This window comes from Panthera pardus, unplaced genomic scaffold (genome assembly GCF_024362965.1).
Source record: "Panthera pardus isolate Hobbes unplaced genomic scaffold, ASM2436296v1 HiC_scaffold_20, whole genome shotgun sequence".
Taxonomy (NCBI): Eukaryota; Metazoa; Chordata; class Mammalia; order Carnivora; family Felidae; genus Panthera; species Panthera pardus.
The window spans coordinates 73,228,872-73,247,201 of NW_026526766.1; the positions used below are offsets into that span (position 1 = coordinate 73,228,872).

At 50.8% G+C, this 18,330-nt stretch overlaps 1 protein-coding gene across 7 annotated transcripts in view; it reads left to right on the forward strand.

Annotated features, from left to right (window-relative positions):
• Positions 1-18,330, forward strand: part of RGS3 (regulator of G protein signaling 3) — a 139,680-nt gene that overhangs the window by 95,569 nt on the left and 25,781 nt on the right. The window contains exon 1 of one of the 7 annotated variants that reach the window (XM_019454100.2): positions 10,593-10,908. The exons of 4 other annotated variants lie outside the window; for them this stretch is intronic. The gene's annotated coding sequence lies outside the window, so the exon portion shown is untranslated. Of the gene's footprint in view, positions 1-10,592; positions 10,909-10,973; positions 11,092-11,118; positions 11,305-18,330 lie in introns of those variants that run through there. 2 more of the 7 variants (XM_019454099.2, XM_019454098.2) reach the window with 2 other exon arrangements.

The window sequence follows — 18,330 nt, forward strand, 5'->3', positions numbered from 1 at the left end:
GGCTTCCTGAAAGTCGCCCAGCAGGCGAGGAGTACCGGCTAGTCTGCCCCAAGCCCTGACCTCTGCCAGCTGGCCTTCCCTTTGCTGGTGTCCCCACCCTTGCTAACTTGTTCTTCTGTCGCCCCCTGGACTGTCTGCAGGGATGGTGGACAAGGGCCTATAGGACAGAGGGCCTACCAGCTCAGGACCTTTCTCTGCCATTCCTCAGGAGCAAGCAGACCTAGCCGAGGTAGAGGCAGGGACCTGCATTCCAACCCCAGCACTGCTTCTCATTCGCTGTGCAATTACTGGGGATCAACTCGCATCTGCCAGATGAGATGCTGATGGGATTCTTGTGAGGATTAGAGGGATGGTCCCTGCAAAGTGCCTGGCATGTAGTAGGTACTCAGTAATGGTAGCTGCCATTGCCAGATCAAGTGTGAACACACGCTTGACTTTCTGCAACCTCCTTTCTTGGGGCTTCTTCCGATGGAGGCATGGCAGATGGTTTTTTGTTTTTTTTTGTTGTTGTTGTTGTTATTTTTGTTGTTGTTTTTAAATGCAGTTGACTTTTTTTGTGTTGTTACAAAACTGATTCATGTTTATTATGAAGAAAACATTTAATACAGTCGAACCAGGAGAAGGAAATGAAGTTCACTCTTAATTCCAACACCCAGAGATAATCACTGTTAACATTTTGGGGTGTATCCTGTCAGGCATTTGTTTCTACACACATATATCTACTTTGCAAACTGGGATTACTGATGCACACAACTCTCTAACTTGTTTTTTTTTTTTTCCATTTGGCAACGTAGTGTATCCATGTTTCCATGTCAATAAATATTCTTCTACAACATCATCTTTAGTGCCTGGGGAGTATGTTATTGAGTAGGTGAAATATTTTTGTTTAAATAATCTCCAGTCATTCAACATTTAGGTTGTTTCCAATTTTTCATTGGTACAAAAACCTGAGATAAAAATCCTTATAGGTATTTCTTGGTATCCCCAGCATCATCTAGTATGTGCATGTTTGGCCTTCCACGAATGTTTGTTGAATGAATGAATATTTTGTTCGAATAAATTCCAGGTAGCAGAATTTCTAAGCCAAAGGGTATGTATTTATAAAAAAAAGATTCTTGATACTTATTGCCAAAAGACTCCCTGGAATGGTTGTACTGATTTATGATCAGTATCTTATTTTTATTTTTTAAACTTTATTTATTTACTAGGAAGGAAGGGGCAGAGACAGAATCCCACGCAGGCTCCACACTCTGTGCAAAGCCCGATGCAGGGCTCGATCTCAAGACCATGAGACCATGAGTTGAAATCTAGAGTCAGATGCTTAACTGACTGAGCCACCCGGGTGCCCCTATGATCAGTACTTTTTTTTTTTTTTTTTTTTTTAGTGATCAGTACAATTTATTTTATTTTGAGAGAGAGAGAGAGAGAGAGAGAGAAAGAGAGAGAGGGAGAGGAAGGGAGGGGCAGAGAGAGGGAGAGAGAGAATCCCAGGCAGGCTCTTTCTGTCAGCAAAGAACTGACGGGGGTGGGCAGTGGTAGGGGCTTGATCCCAGGAACCGTGAGATCCTGACCTGAGCCGAAATCAAGAGTTGGTCACTTAACCGACTGAGCCACCCATGCTCCCTTTTGGTCAGAACTTTACATTGACTGGTGTATCCTGCTTTGCCCAAGACTTTCCCTTTTTAGCACAGAAAGTCCTGCTTGCTGAGAAACCCTTTAGTCCCAAGTAAACTGGGAGTCTGGGTGAGAGAATGCCCATTTCCCCACAGCCTCACCAACAATGCATTGTTACATTTTTAAGGAGGATAATTTCTTTGATTACTGGAGATGTTGAATATTTATTTATATGCCTTTTAGTCATTTATGTTGTCTCTTTTGTGAGTCGCTTGTTCAAGTATTTTTGCACATTTTTTTTAACTGGGCTGTTTATAGTTTATTAGTTGACAACAGCTCTTTATATAATAAGGATTTTTTGTGTTTTATTTTTTTATTCTTTAAAATAATATTTTAGATGGTTTTGGATTGATAGGTAGTCAGTCATGTCTATAAATTGTTTTCATAGCAGATTTTTGAGATCTTATCCCTATATCTTAGAATTCATTCATTTAAAGTGTATAATTCAATGTTTTTTTTTTTTCCTGGTGTATTCACAGACATGTACAACGATCGCCACAATCAATATGAGAATATTTTCATTATCTCCAAAAGAAATCATACCCTTTAGCTGTCATCCCTCATCTACCCCAGCCCAAGGCAGCTACTAAGACACTTTCTGTGGGCTTGCCTATTGTGGACAGTTCATATAAATGGAATCCTATAATATTTGGTCTTTTGTGACCAGCTTCTTTCATTTAGCATCATGTTGTCAGGGTTCATCCATATTGGAGCAGGTGCTACTGCTTCATTTCTATGACTGAAGCCTATTTCATGGATGGATGGAGCCATGGATATACCACATTTTATTTGTCTGGTCATCCATTGATGAACACTGGAGCTGTTTCTACCTTTTTTGCTATTATGAATAATGCTGCCATAAACGCTTGTGTGCAAGTTTTTGTGTGGACACATGTATTCATTTCTCTTGGATATATATATACCTAGCAGTGGGATCCCTGGATCACATGGCAACTTTAACTTTTTGAGGACTTGTTAGACTGTTTTCCAAAGGGGCTGAATGATTTTGTATCCCCACTGCTAGTGTGCGAGCGAGTGTTCCAATTTCTCTATAGCCTCTCTAGCAACACTTGCTATTTTCCCATTTTAAAAACTATAGCCATCCTGGTGGGTTTGAAGTAGTATCTCACTGTGGTTTTGAATTGCATTTTTCTGATGACTAATATATCTATAAATTTTTTAAAATATTTTTTTTTGGTGGGGGGGGGGCACCTGGGTGGCTCAGTTGGTTAAGCATCTGACTTTGGCTCAGGTCATGATTTCGTGGTTCGTGAGTTCGAGCCCTGCATCGGGCTCTGTGCTGATGCCTCAGAGCCTGGAGCCTGCTTCAGATTCTGTGTCTCCCTCTCTCTCTGGCCCTTCCCCTCTCAAGCTCTATCTCTTTCTCTCTCTCTCTCTCTCTCTCTCAAAAATAAACATTAAAAAATTAAAAAATATATATATATACATTTGCCTTTGATGTTGTGGTCTTCACCACAGGATTATATAATCTTCACTCTTTCCCCCCTTGAACGGTATGGTTTTATTTTTCAAGTTTTACCTCCCTCCTCATTTCCTCATTAATGTGTCTATTCCTACAGCAGGTTGAGACTTAATTACTATAGCTTCATGATAAGTGTCACTTGTGTTACAAGACTGCCCTCCCATTATTCTGCAGAATTTCCTCTGAAATTCTACACCCTGACTCTAGTCTGCCAGGGGTTTTACCCTTACCTTTTCCATAAATGTATTTCAATATCAGCCATGACACCAGATCTGGAATAGTTTGTCCTCACCTCCGACTGCCCATAGTGAATGTGTTAGATAGCACATACTTCTCTTTGCTTTCCTCTGTGCCTCCTAGGGATTGTTGAAATCGTCTGGAACTTTACTTTCTGTTACTCTTTTTTTTTTTTTTTTTCTGATTTTTACCATTTTGAAACATCAGTCCTGTTATTAAGAGTCATTTATTTAGGGGCACCTGGGTGGCTCAGTCACTTAAGCGTCTGACCTTGGCTCAGGTCATCATCTCAAGGCTTGTGAGTTCGAGCCCCACATCGGGCTCTGTGCTGACAGCTCGGAGCCTGGAGCCTGCTTTGGAGTCTATGTCTCCCTCTCTCTCTGCCCCTTCCCCACTCGCATTTTGTCTCTCTCTCTCAAAAATAAATAAACATAAAAAAAGAGTCATTTATTTAAATGCACTTAACTCCTCAATTATGTTATCAGCAGTTAAGTGTATACATGTTTCTGGTTTCACTCCTCCCCCATTTCTCAGGTACCCACCATCTCGTTGACTCCTTGATTCTGATTCTTTTTTTTTTTTTTTTTTCTAGAGGGCTCTCCCAAGTAATTTTTCCAGAAGGGGTCTGTGGGTGGCATTCTTTCTTAGTCTTTGTAAGTCTGAAAATATTTGCCTTCACATTTGAGTCATCCCTTTCCTAAGTAGAGAGAATCCGACTAGAGTCCTTCTTCTCCAGAAACCTGAGAGTGATGCTCTGTCATCCTAGCCTTTAGTGTTGTAAGAAGCGCAAGCACTCAGCTGACTCTCTAAGGTTTCTTCATGGAAACTAGCAGGATTTCTCTTTCCAATCTTGGGAATTTAGAAATGTCACCAGATTTTTTCTAGCTGTTTGCTGTCTATTGGTAGTTTTTCCTGGAAGGCTTTCAGCTGGTATTAGTTCAGGCAAACAGGTGAATGGTGGTGGCATTCTCCATACCAGGAGCGGTCGAGAGGGAACAGTTTGGGTGACAGGATCGTGCATCCCGACTGCAGGTGTGGGTACTGTGATGGAGGCCTAGTTCGTGGGTTCTCGTGGAAACAAGAACATTTAGAGCAAGGCTTCTTCAACCACCTGTGGGGACGAGCCTCATACTTTTATAAAACTCACACCACATGTGATTCTTCATGCCGGTTTGATAACACCTGGACCAGCCTTGTAGCCTATTCAGTAGGCCCAGTCCACTGGTCTTGCGTTTGGGTATCATGGCCGTGTGAAATTGCTACAGAAGTTTCCAAACGCTTGATTTTGCTGCTTACCGAATTGCAAACCAGTAACAAGAAGTTGCACATCAGTCCCATTCTGTGGACCACACTCTGAGTAGCACTGACCTAGTCAAACCCCAGTGCTCATTTTGGGAACAGGGAAGCTGAGGCCCAGAGAGGGATTGGCCTTGCCCTGGAGCTCAGAGAAGACAGCAGCAAAGTCAGCATTTCAGTCTGGTATTTCCTCTGCCGACCCTCTTTTGCAGTGGCCTGGGCCTAAGCCCAGCAGTCCAAGCAGCGAGCAGACTCAGGAGGCACTGTGTCTAGCAGCCAAGGTCACGGGGCTGGCCTCCACATATCTGAGTTGGTGGCTCTGTGCTGAAGGCTTCCCAGGAATTTGGTAGTCCAGACCCGGCCTGACCCTGGAGCTCACACAGCACAGTGGGTTAGGGATCGCTCCCCAAAGCCTGAAGTCTCCCACCAGCATGAGGCTGGTTGGACTGCAGTCAGGAAGGGAGATGGCCTAGGCCCTCAGCCACCTGTGTCTCTGCAGCTGCCTAAGGTCAGGCTGACACTGCTGAGGTGACAGAGATGTGTGCCCAGGTTGGAGGCAGAAGCCAGCCAGGGACAGTCTCGGGGACGGCTCTGCGGGTGGACATTTGGTCTCCTGGCTTTTACTGCGTGCGGGTTTCTCCTTGTGGTTGGGGCATCTAGCTCCTGTGAGCAGATTGGGAATTGGCCTTGCTGTCTGAAGTTGCTGAGGAAGAGGAGGATGGCAGGAGGAGGAAAGAGCCTGGGGAACGTGACTTGGGAGCAGAGCGCACAGGTTCAGAGCCCAGGCCGTGGGGCCATATGGCCTGTTTTGCCACTGTTTTTGCCATGTCACCTTTCTGTGCCTTAGTTTCCTCATGTGTAAGATGAACCTGTTGCTCAGTAGATGGTAATGACTATCACCTATTAGTCCATGCCAGGCACCATGTCAGGGCTTACTTGTCCATTAGACCCTCTGCAGATATTTTCACATTTAACTTTACTCTTAAAAAATTTTTTTTAATGTTTATTTATTTTTGAGACAGAGAGAGAGACAGAGTGTGCACAGGGGATGGGTAGAGAGAGTGGGAGACAGAATCCGAAGCAGGCTCCAGGCTTTGCGCTGTCAGCACAGAGCCCAACGTGGGGCTCGAACCCACGAACTATGAGATGGTGACCTGAGCTGAAGTTGGATGCTTAACCGACTGAGCCACCCAGGCGCCCCCATTTAACTTTACTCTTTACATCGGCCCTCTCAAGGTGAACTCGGTCATTTTCAGAGCGTAGCCACAACAACGACAACACAACAACGACGTTGTTACTTCCTTGTTGTTACACACTTACTGTGTGCGGGCCACTCTGCGTGCACCAGCTCGTTTGGTCCTCCACAGGGCCCAGTGAGGCAGACTGTAATAGCCCCATTTTACAGACGAGGAAACAGAGACTCAGAGACATTAAAATGACTTGCCCAAGATAAGTCACACTCCGATATTTTTTCTGGACTCCAAAGCCTGTGCTCTTTCTAAAACCCACTGACCGAACTCATTCCTTTAGTGAGAGAGCCTGGAGGCACCTGGGATTGGCCACTGAAAGTGGGGGAGCAGAGCTGAGCCCACTGGATACCCCTCTCTAGCCTCATTTTAGAGATGGAAGGCTGAGGCCAGTAAGGGGGAGGGATCTCACCTAGGTTCTGCAGACTATAGGCCAGAAACCCCATGCATTTGAACTTGAGGATGCCTGCTGTGTCCTGTCCCACCTCACCGCTGGCAGTACGGACCCCAAGAACAAGGCTAGTGCCACCAGGAAGAGCCAGGTACATGCATGTAGCAAGTGGTAGGAGAGCGTGCCCCCTGGCATTAGGGTCACAGAGACCAGGACAAGGCAGGACAGTCCCTGCCTGCAGCGTCAGCACCAGCATCAGCGATGTTCATCCTCCAGGTCAGATCTCGGGAGCAGGCTGCTTCCCTGTCTGCCTGCGTCCACCATTCTGAGAACAGGCTCCAGCACATGTAGGGATTCAGTGGTTACTGAAATAACAAATAAATGGGTCTTAGCTGACTCTTCTGTGGGGAGGGCCACTCCAAATGGAATCTGTAGACCTCTAAACTAGGGATGGGCCCTCTCTCTCTGACCCTCCCCCATTCATGCTCTGTCTCTCTCTGTCTGAAAAATAAACGTTAAAAAAAAAATTAAAATAAAAATAAAAATAAAAAAAAGGGCGCCTGGGTGGCTCAGTCGGTTAGGCCTCCTACTTCAGCTCAGGTCATGATCTCGCAGTCCGTGAGTTCAAGCCCTGCGTTGGGCTCTGTGCTGACCGCTCAGAGCCTGGAGCCTGTTTTGGATTCTGTGTCTCCCTCTCTCTCTGACCCTCCCCCATTCATGCTCTGCCTCTCTCTGTCTCAAAAATAAATAAACGTTAAAATAAATAAGTAAGTAAGTAAATAAATAAATAAATAAACTAGGGATGGGAGACCCAATGAGTAAAAGCCCAGAAATTCCTGAGTTAGCAGATTTAAAGCTTGGGCTGGGGTGGGTGTGTACAGATAATTCTACAGTTTCCTAAGGCAGCTCAGGCTCATCATGCTCTTTTATAGTAAACTGGGGCAGAGGCAGGGCTCTGTAGAAGGTGGGGCCAGCATACCCCAGCCCAGGCTTTCACTGCCCCGACACCCGAGCACAGGTCTGGCTCCTTCCTGTTCTGGGAAGAATGAACGCCCGAGCAGCTGCTGGTGGAGGCTGGGGTGGTCTTAGTCCGTCATATGCTCTGGAATTCCTGGGACCACACCTCTCCCCGGCTTGTGCCTGGTTTCTGCCATAGCCGCATCACCCTTCTTCCCAACCCGGAACAAAAATCTCAGTGGACTTTGGATCAGAAGCGAGGACAGGGAAGCTTATTAAATAGCCTTTGGCAAGTACCCTCCTTTCCTTGAGGAGGGCATTGCCAACACTTGGCCTCCTTAAGTAGAGTCTGCAGGAGAAACGAAGGGGGTGGGTTTCCATTTGTGCAGGGCTCATGATGAGGTCTTGGGGACACAACCCCACGCACGTTGCAGTGGAGGCAATAAGGGAAACCGGTGGATACCTGGCCGCGGTGCGGCCCCGGGGAATGGCCTGTCCAGGTTGCCTGGGCTGCTGAATCTCCCTGGGGGCCTCTCTGGAGCCTTGGGCTTTGGCTGGGGCTGCTGCTCCCCGCCCCCAAAATGGGAGGTGCATACACACAGGTTTCCTGCTGACCCTCCCTGGTCCTAGCCCTGGAAGCTCCTGCCAACGTGTCCGAACAGTGAGAAGTTTGCCTGCATGATTGGGCCGTATGGCCGGCCAGCTTCTCAGGATAGTTGGAGGGCTTGTCTGTTGCAAGGGCTGCCCTGCGCAGTGGACTGTGCTTGACCCCTGGCTCTGCACTTACTAGTATGTGACCTTGAGAATGTTTCATAATCTCTCTGCCTCTGTTTACTCAATTGTAAAATGGGGCCATTAGACATCATCTCTGATAGGGCTGTGAAGGTTTAATGAGTCAATAATTGGCAAGTGCTTTGAACAGTGCTGACACATAGTAAGTGTCAAATCAATGTTTGTTAAATAAAATATGTAGATCCATAAATGGGGCCCAGGCCCTGAGTGCCCAGATGCCGATCCTGGTGGAACTTTGGGCCACCTAGATCTTGCCATTCCTTAGACCCCAGTTCCTCCTGTGCTGAACAGCACCATCATTTATGTAGATCTGAGAGGCATTGGGGTGCAGTGGAAGGAGCACTGGACTGAGAGTTAATTCCTGGTCCCAGCCCTGCCACTCACTTTCTCTGTTTCCTTGGAAAAGTCACTTTCCCTCTCTGGGCCTTAGTTTCACTGTCTGTAAATGGGGAATAACAGTGAGAAATCTGCGAGGGCCTTTCTGGCTTAGATAGCCTGAGTGTCCATGACTCCTTCTCCTGCCCCAGACTCTACACCGGGAGGCCCACCTGCTTCTCTGATTTGTGTCTGGAGCTCTGGAGAGGCAGAGAGCAGTGGCTGTGTGGGCTCCCCTAGGCAAGAAGTGCTCTCCTCCCCTGCTCTGGCAGGCTCCTGGGTCTCAGGGCGCTGAACTGCTGGGTCTTTTCCTCATTATCCTTGTGGTCCAGAGCATCGATGAACGCATTCTGGATCTGTTCTGGACCCCGTTTCCTCGGCTGGCAGAGCTGTTCTGCCCATGATGGCACAGTGTCTAATTACAAACTCACTAGTCTGGCTGTGTGGCTGACGTCTGTCTCCCTCAGGAACTTTGTGAGTACAGGGCCCCGGTCTGTCCGTTCTCTACTGCATCCCGAGGGCCCAGCACAGAGCCCGGCAGGTAGTTGGTGCTCCAGAACAGTTTGTTGATTGAGAGGTGAAGACCCAGGTGAGACCTGGGGACTCCTCTCATGTTAGAGAACCCTGTATTCAGGCTCTCCACCCTAAGCAATCTTATCTCAGCACCAGAAATTCCACCCTGGGCACTAGTCAGCCCCACTGGAACTGCACTCTTTTGGACTCACCTTCTTAGTTTCCTAGAATGAGGTGGGCCCTACTCCCCAGGAGCCTACAGGATGATAGTCTTCCAATCTGGAAGGTTCTTGGGCCCTGCAAGGGCTGCCTTGGCTCTGCCCCCGGGGACAAGACAAAGTATTGGTTGGAGTCTGTAAGTGACTTGTTCAGATGAGGGCTGTTCCAAGTGGGTCCTGATATAGGATGTTTTCTTACACCCACATGCATGCGTATGTTCGTATGTGTGAGATAAGGCAGGAATGGAGTCAGAGACAGAGGCAGGGAGATGGGCATAGATAGACTTTCAGAGCCATTGAGACTAACACAGGAAGAGTAAGAGGGAGAGGATAGCACTTCAGCCCAGGGCCACCAAGGCGGGGTGAGGTGAGAAAGGAACACAGGGGCTCCTTCTGCCTGTCAGTTTTTCCGTGTGACGTCCCAGGGTGCCTGCCTGTCCGGCAGTAAAGCATTTTCAGGTTGGGGCTGCTGTGGGATGGGCACCCCCAGCCTTGGCCCCACGCGTAACCCAGAGCGCGATTGCTGACATCAGACAACCAACTGCAGTGGCCATTGCCACGACATCAGACAGCTCAGTGCTGGCAAAGCAGCCTCCTGCAGTGGTGAACTCTGCAAGGGCCATAGGAGCGGGTAGCCTGGACTTGGCCCGACTGGTGTTCAATCCTGGCTGGACAGCCAGCTAGCTGCTCTGACTCTATTCGGGTGCTGTCTGCTGTCATTCTGGACCTTAGATTCTTTGTCCATTGAGTAGGGCAGTAATAGCCCCTGCCTCACAAGGTGCTGTGAGAATTAAATGAGTTCACGTTTTGGGAATAATGCCTGGCATGGGATCATTGAATGCTCTCTGAATCCCACAGGTGGGCAGGTCAAGGGTTGTCAGCCCCATTTTACAGATGCGGAAAGCAAGGCTCAGAGGTGGACAGGGACTTGATCAGTGATACCCAGCCTCCTAGTCCAAGGCTCTTTCTTCTGCCTCCCACCCCCTCCTGCCACAGTCCCTCTGTTAAGGGATGTCTCTCCTTCACTTGTGGCCCTAACTCCCGAACTGTTGTAATGTGCCCCTCCCAGCCATGGTACCGTGGGGGAGGAACCCCCACGCTCTCGGTCCATCTGATTCCCCAGAATTTGACATACAAGAGTGCTCAGCTCCAGCTACACTGGAGGGTGCTGCTGTGCGCTGAGTGAAGCAGTTGCTCCCCTATCCCAAGGCAGCGACATTCTCGGAATCAGCGGAGTGTTGGCTGCAGGACCCCCAAGTTAAATTGCAGCGGTGCGCCGATCTCCGAGCAGTGTGGGGGTGGGGGTGGGGGTGTGACGGGAAGCCCCGGCGATTGATTCCATCCTGCCAGAGCAGCAGCTGCTGGCTTTGCACTGCCCCAGCCGGGGGAGCTGTCAGCATGCGTGTGGGGTGCACCCGGCTCTGGATCCCAGTGCCCGGGGCTGCCGCCGCTGTCGTGAGTGATGGATGCCTCTCCCTCCAGGGAGGCACTTGGGGGCCCAGCCCAGGCCCTGGGGACGGGCGCAGGGGAGCCAGGGCCCGTGAGTGTGTGAGCACGTAACCCGGGAGCCGGGGCCCCTTGCAGGCTCAAGGACTGGCTAGCCGAGGATTAGAACGCTTCCTGAGACATCCCGCTCTCCTCCTCGGATGAAAGTGGCTTGGGAAATCAGAGTTTTCTACTTGATGGAAGAAAGAAACCCAGAGCGGCAGCCGCCGGCTGGACAGGGTGTGTGTCTGGAAAGGAGAAAGAGGAGGAGGAGGAAGAGGAGGAGGGCAAGCAGGAGGAGGAGGAAGAGGAGGAGGGGCGAGTGATGCAAGGGTTTTGAAAACGCTACCTAGATGTGGGAGGTGGAACCTGGTCATTTGGTTCAGCTTTTCCCAGCAGGTATCGCTCCCCTGGGGAACTTGGGTAAGTCCATAAATAGCTCTGCTGACACAAAGGAGCTCTGTCTGGGGAAGGCAGCTGCTTGACACGGGCCGCCGGGCGGCCAGGAGCTGCCACAGCCACGGCCGCCCGCCTGCCCGCCCGCCTGCGGGAGGAGCCCGGTGGAGACCGGGCTGGCGGGCTGGCCGGCAGGAGCGGCAGCTAAGAGCCTCCTGGGTCCCTGCCGGAGTGAATTGGGTAGGTGCCTTGGTGACAGGGTGTGTGTGTGGTGTGCGGGGGGCTCTTGTCCAGGCCACCCCATGCCCCTGTTTCTATTGTTTCCTCCCCAGGGCAGCCATTGATGGCATGTTGCAACTAAAACGTGTGTATTATGCTCTGAGATAGCTCTGTGTGTGTGTGTGTGTGTGTGTGTGTGTGTGTGTGTGTGTGTGTGTGTGTATGTGTGTGTGCACACGCGCACGTTTGTGTGTGTGTGTCTTTCTCAGGGTCGAGGACCTTCAGGGTTAGGGCTATGCTACCACTGTGTGCTGCTCCCTACTTCCAGGCTGGCCAGCCGGCTTTTCTTTCTGGGAGAAAGGAATGTTTGGTGACCACAAGTTGGGACACTGCCTGGAGAGGGCGCATTCAGCCAGCCATGCTGGTGATCCTGTCAGGGATGCTGACCGTACTCCAGGCACCAGGGATGGCTGCTTTTGCCTACTTCTGTGTCTGGGAAGGAGGTGGTCTGGGGGAGGGCAATCTCAATGGGGGGCTTGGCTGCGATTCGACAGACTTCTGCTGAAATGTACACAGGAAACATAAGCGGGGATGCTCTGCCTCCTGAGCCTCTTGGGAAAGGTCCTGCACCTGCTCCCTTGGCTCCAGTTGAGATCTGTAGGGAGGGGGTAATTGTTAAGAGACCCGCTCACCCCGCAGAGCTAGCCACTATGAGGGGACAGAGGCCAATTCTTTTATCAACTTGGAAGCCCCACATCTCTACTCTTGTCCTGAGGTGTCCAGGAAGAACCTTTGTGCCCCGGGGCCTTAGAGCTGTGGAAGAGCCTATGGTCCAGATTGGGAAGGGGCCATGTCCACGCTGCAGGTCTTTGGCCGGGACCAGGATAGAGGACTTCTGTCTCCTGGAACAGTGAGGACAGGATACATGGGTGCCATTACCCTACCTGAGCTGCGTACCTCCCTTCTGAATGTTGCGTTCCTGGCTTGAGATGCCTAATTAAGTACAGGGCCACCGGCCCCTTCACGGAAAAATTTCCACATCCTGCTGCCCTCAGGCCTATGGCGGGGGACTATCTGGCTCCTCTCTTGAGATGGCTGGAGTGGGTATATCTCTTGGAAGGAAGGAAGGAGCTTCAGTGCCTGCCCACCAGTGCCTGTGGATCCCAGCTGGGGCACTGCGGCCATAGTCAAACTTTCCACCAGGGCCCCTGGAGTCCTCTGCACTCAGCCAAGGGGCACCTCCCTTCTTCCCCAGCCCTAGCACGTGGCATGGCTTAGCCCGGGGCGGGCCCTTCAGGGAGCCAAGTTCCACAGCAGGGCTTGCTTCAGGCCCAGGCTGGCATCTGAAATAGCCAGGGGGACAGTGAAGACGGAGGCAGCTGAGGCGAGTGACCGCCTGTTGGGAAGCCTTCGGGGCCTCGAACCAGAAATCCTTTCGGGGGCTTCCGATGATAGTACTTGGTATCAGTGAAACCATCCTACCCTCCAGCTTTCTTGCCTTTGTGCATATCCCCGCCGCCTGGAAAGCCCATCTCTTCTGTCTAGGTCTTGATCCTGGAGAACTCAAATTTCTACAACTAGAGCAGATACTGCTGTTGGAACCTGTCTCTCCATTGGCGATGGCACCCAGGGTGATTGCTTTCGTGTCCTATTAGGTCTTCTTCATCTCTGAGTCCCTGGGCCTGGGGCCCAGGACATGGTAGGAAAGGGCTAGGATGGGCTTTCCTTGAGGACAAGCACTGACGTCCGAGTCAGTTCCCTTTGCCCACCTTCTCGCTCTTTGTGGCAGATAGTGGGCCCTATCAACTTGAGGACCTGGTGCAGAGTCCCTTGGGAGGAGACCTAGCTTCTGTGTGAGGCCAAGGGGCTATTTTGATGCCACAGGGCCAAGGGGTTGGAAGGTGGGATTTGACAAGAGGTGGGACAGGGAGAATCTTGTTTTCAGCCTATCTGAGGCTGAGGTCGCTGTCTCGAGAGCCCACCCAGGAGTCATACTGGGCTGGGTGGTGTTTACATGGTCTGGGTCTGGGCCATGGAGGATGGAAGGGGAAGCCCCGGCTGCTTTTTTTTTTTTTTTTTTTAATTTTTTTTAATCTTTATTTATTTTTGAGAGAGAGACAGAAGTGTGAGCAGGGGAGGGAGACACAGAATCAGAAGCAGGCTCCAGGCCCTGAGCTATCAGCACAGAGCCGGACGTGGGGCCCGAACTCACGAACCGTGAGATCATGACCTGAGCCGAAGTCGGACGCCTAACCGACTGAGCCACCCGGGCGCCCCCCGGCGGCTTTGAATGCAATGTCCATGGTCCTTTGCACAGACTACAGAGGTTTGGATCCGAGCTTGGGCCCCCTTGGGATGGGGCCCCACCATGGATGTGGGTCTGGGGTTTTGTGTGAGGGTGGTTCTCAGCCAGTGGTCCGCCTGGCTTCCCCAGAAGAGGCAGAGTTGAGGAGGGAGTGCCCATGCCCAGTTGGGTTCCTGGAGGTTCTTAGAGCTTCTTCCCATTTAGTTTCCCAAGGCCCTGGAGATGACTGAGTCCATTTGCTTTCTGGACAGATAGGGGACTGAGGCAGGGGAGGAAGGACTTGCCTGAGGTTACGTTAAACTCCGCAGCCAAGTGGGCACGAGAACCCAGGTCTCCGGTTCCCCAGCTCAAATCTCTGTGTCACACCAACTGGATGACTCAGAGTACCTGGCTTTCATCTTGATGTCCCCCCTTTTTCAGACTCCCCAGTGACACATTCCTTTCTAGAACCCCTCTGGCTTACCAGCTAGAACCTGGCTTTCCTCTGAAAAACTATGTGCAGTAGAAAAAGCTCTTGCTTGGCCAACAGGCCAGAGACTGAGGCACATTCTAGCTCCTACTCACTGGATGATCTCAGGCAAAATTCCGCAACCCCCCCCACCCCGGCTCAGTTTCCCCTTTGGAGCAACCAGGAGCTGGACCTTGCAGCCACCCAGTTCTTTGAGTCTCTGTAGACCCTCTTCTCTTCTGAGCGTTACTGGTCAAGGCCAGGGTCTGGCTTAGCAGGAAAGCAGCCCCTAACCTGCTATTCAGGCAGTTTTGGTCAGAGGCCTTCTCATGCAGGCTGGAGCCCAGGCCAGGGCTGGGAGGTTTGTTGTTGTTTGTGGAGCCAGGCCGTTTCCAAGATGTCATTGCTCAGGGAAAACCGTCATTCCTCCCAGGGATAAACAAGGCTGCTTATGGCTCAGCCCGCTAAGCCCAGAGAGGCTGGAGCCACTCACAGCAGGCCAGCCAGGCTCAGCCCCAGGGAGCTGCCACCTTCTCCTGCACAGCCAGCTGCACCCAGGCGTCTGGGATTGGGGTGGGAGTGGGGCAGGACTGGGGAGAGGGGTGCTGGGGCCAGGAGGTGCTTGGCAGATCGGAGCCTCCAGGCACAGAGGAGGGGGGCGGGCTCCCAAGAGACCCTCTTACCCTCTTTCTCTGGCGGTGGGCCTTGACCATCACTCCAGATGTATGGATAGCTGCCAGGTGTGCTCTCTGTTCCAGATGGCCTGGGGCTTGTCCCCTTCCCTTGCCTGTGATGGGCCAGCCTGCTTGCACCTGGCACCATAGATCAGGCTGCTGCTGGAGAACTGTCAGCGGCTCCCAACTTAGAAAGGCAGGGGGTGTAGTAAGTTATTTGGAACCGGGCATGCCTTTCTCTGCGTGGCCAGGGCTCTCTGGTGTCCTCAGTTACCTCCTGGTGGGGTTAGCCTCAGGCCAATAGTGGAATCAGGCTCTCAGGGCACGGTGGCAGAAGGTGGGGGAACATGGGGGGAGGGGAGAAAGAGCAGGGCAGAGCCTCTGGGAGCCAGCTGGCTGGCCACAACCTTGGAGATAAGGTGGGGGCAGCCGGGGGTGGGAGGAGGGCCGTGGAATGGAAGGTCGTGTGGCCGTGCTTCTCCTTAAGTCAGGGGCTGCAACCAATGCCCATCCAGGACACTGAAACCATCACTGCTCGGACCTTGATTAATGGAGTTCCCAGCTGATCTCACTCAGTAACAGCTCTGAACTTGTCTGCTCTGCCTCCCTCCCTCCCTTCCACACTTGTTAAATACTTGCTAGGTACCATGCATCGGCCAGGTACTAGAGGTATAGACATAAAGGGCCCAATCTTCAATCCAGTGCCAACGATGGGCATGTGATGGATGGTAGCAACACAGCTCTGATGCGGAGACTTGGGGAGGGAGGAACCCTGAGGAAGCTTCCAACCCAGCCTGGGAGCCACAGCAAAACTTCCTGCAGGAGGTGAGGCTGAGTCTGGATGCATGGGTGCTTGTCCATCGAAGGAGCAGGTCTCTGTCCCGGTCTCTCCACCCTTCTGCAGTGTAGACGCGGTTCCCGCCTAGCCACAGAAATCACCTGTGTGTGTCCAGGCACTGTTCCTTCTAATCCCAGGGGAAGGCTGTGTAGTGTGCTTCGTACAGGTGCGTGGGCTCTGGACTGGAGAGAGAACAGGCTCTCCCACGCGTGGTACAGCTGTGTGCCCTTGGGCAAGACACTGAACCTCTCTCTCCTTGCCTGAGTCTCTTCAGGCAATGGCCCGGCCTCACTGGTTGAATGAGATGATGTGTGTGCATGAAGCGCTCCGTGTGCACTAACGCTGAGTCGTGGCAGTGGCTGAGTGCCACTCGCATGTCACCTCACAGTGGCTGTTCTTGAACAAGATGATGTGGGCGAAGTGAGGCGCTTGGCGTGGGGTCTGACACGGAGTTGGTGTTCTGGAAACAGGAGGTGGTGCAGCGGCTTTTGGGGGAGTCCGAATGTGCTATCAGAGATGTGCACCAAGGAGAGGGGCTCATGGAGGAAGGAGGGAACAGGGGGACACCAGGATGAGGGCTTTTGTTTGTCTTTAAATAAATTTCTCCGTTGAAATGCAACATAGTTTCAAAATGGTTGGAACTATACAGCTGATGAATTTTCACAAAGTGAACAAACTCTCCAGGTCAAGAAATAGAATATTCTAGTACCCAAGAAATACCCCTGCACCCTCCCCTTTCAGTCACTACCACCTTCAACATAACCTCTGTCCTGCCCTTCTCTCATTGATTAGTGTTGCCTGATTTTGAACTTTGTATACCTGGAATCACCAAGCATGCACTCTTTTTAAAACTTTTTAAAAAATGTTTATTTATTTTTTTAGAGAGAGAGAGACAGACAGAGTGTGAGTGGGGGAGGGGCAGAGAGAGGGACGGAGACACAGAATCCGAAGCAGGCTCCAGGCTCTGAGCTGTCAGCACAGAGCCCGACTTGGGGCTCGAACTCACGAACTACAAGATCATGACCTGAGCGGAAGTTGTACACACTCAACCAACTGAGCCACCCATGCGCCCCAAGCATGCACTCTTTTATGCTGACTTCTTTGGGTCTGCATTTTGATGATGAGACTTGTCAACGTAACTGTATGCAGTTTTATTTTGTTCCTTCTCACTGTTGTAGGATATTTCGTTGTGTGACGATGTTGCAATTTGTTCATTTCTCCTGGTGATGAACATTTGGCTTGTTTCCAGCTTGAGTTTAAAATGAAGAGTACTGCTCTGAAGAATCTCATAGATGTCTTTTGATAGGCTGTATCTACTTTTCTGCTGGGTAAATACCTAAGGTTTACAACTGCTGAGTCATAAAGTGGTATATAATTAGCTTTAGTAGATACTATCATATAATTTCCCAGGCTTGACACCATTGCCCTCTTTGAGCTGTGTAGGAGAGAGCTTCTGTTACTCCACATCCTTACCACCACCACACCAACCAGTATTAGATACTGTGATAACTACATATGGTTTTTTAATTTGCATTTCCTTGGTGACTAATGAGGTTTGGGACCTTTCCATATGTTCATTGGCCACCTGTTAGTGAAGCACCTGTTCACGTGTAACCCTCCTCTCCCCCCCGCCCCCGCCACATTTTCTATTGGGTTGTCTGTCTTTTTCATATTGGCTTGTGGAAGCTTAAAAAATATTCTGGGTATATTTTCATTGTGGGATATAGACATTGCAAACATCGCCTTTTGCTCTGCGTCTTACCTTTTCATTCTTTTGACGAGGGTATCCTCTGAAGTACAGAAGTTCTTAATGCAGTCCAACTTGTCAGTCTTTTTCTTTACCGAGAGGGCCGATCGAATCCCGTTTCTTTGCCTGTTACCAAGTTGTGGGTGTGTTCTATGTTATCTTCCAGATATTCTGTCGTTTTGTGTTTCATATTTAGATCCAAAATCTACTTGAAATAGATTCTTATGTATGGTGGATGGTGAGGTCAAGACTCATTTTCTCAGGGTGGTTATCCAATTAATGAAAGCACCATCCTCTCTCACTCTAGGGCATCATCATCTTTGTCGGCAATCAAGGGGACAATACACGTGTGGGTGAGCTCAATTTTGAAGGATCAGTAGGAGTTTGCCCGGTGGACAAGGGAGGGCAGGGTGTTCTAGGTAGGAAGTACAGTGAGGAGAGGTTTCGAGGTGCCTGAGAGTGGAGTGTGTTTGGGGAACTACAACTAGTTTAGACTGGCTGGGGGAAGAGAAATGGCGTGGCCGGAGGTCAGGTGGCAGGGGCCGAACACACAGGGTAAGGAGCTGGGACTATCCTAGAGGGATAGAAGGGTTTGCAGCAGGAGAGGAATATAATCAGGTCCATGTGAGGGAGATGAGAGAGAGAGTCCCAGGCCAGGAGGAGGCCAGAAGGATGGTTTTGGAACTGCAACCCCAGATAAACCCAGCGTCAACGTCATCCCTTAACAGAAAGCGTGTCTGCTTCAGAGAGGCAGGGGTGGAGGTCACAGTGTGCTGGGGAGGGCCTTGGAGGTAACCACCAATGGGTTGTGGCCAGATACCCATTCTGGCATCCTGGAATGGAAGAGCCTTCTCCCTCAACTCCCCCCACCCAGTGCCCCCGGCACTGAAGGCCCTGAAAGAAGAATATTTTAGGAACTGGGGCGGACAGACAAGCGTTGGGGTCTCTGAAGATGGGGTGCTTTCTTCTCCTCCTGCCCTCCATGTGCCCACAAGGAGACCTGACCATACCTTGAGCCCTGATTCCTCCAGGCTG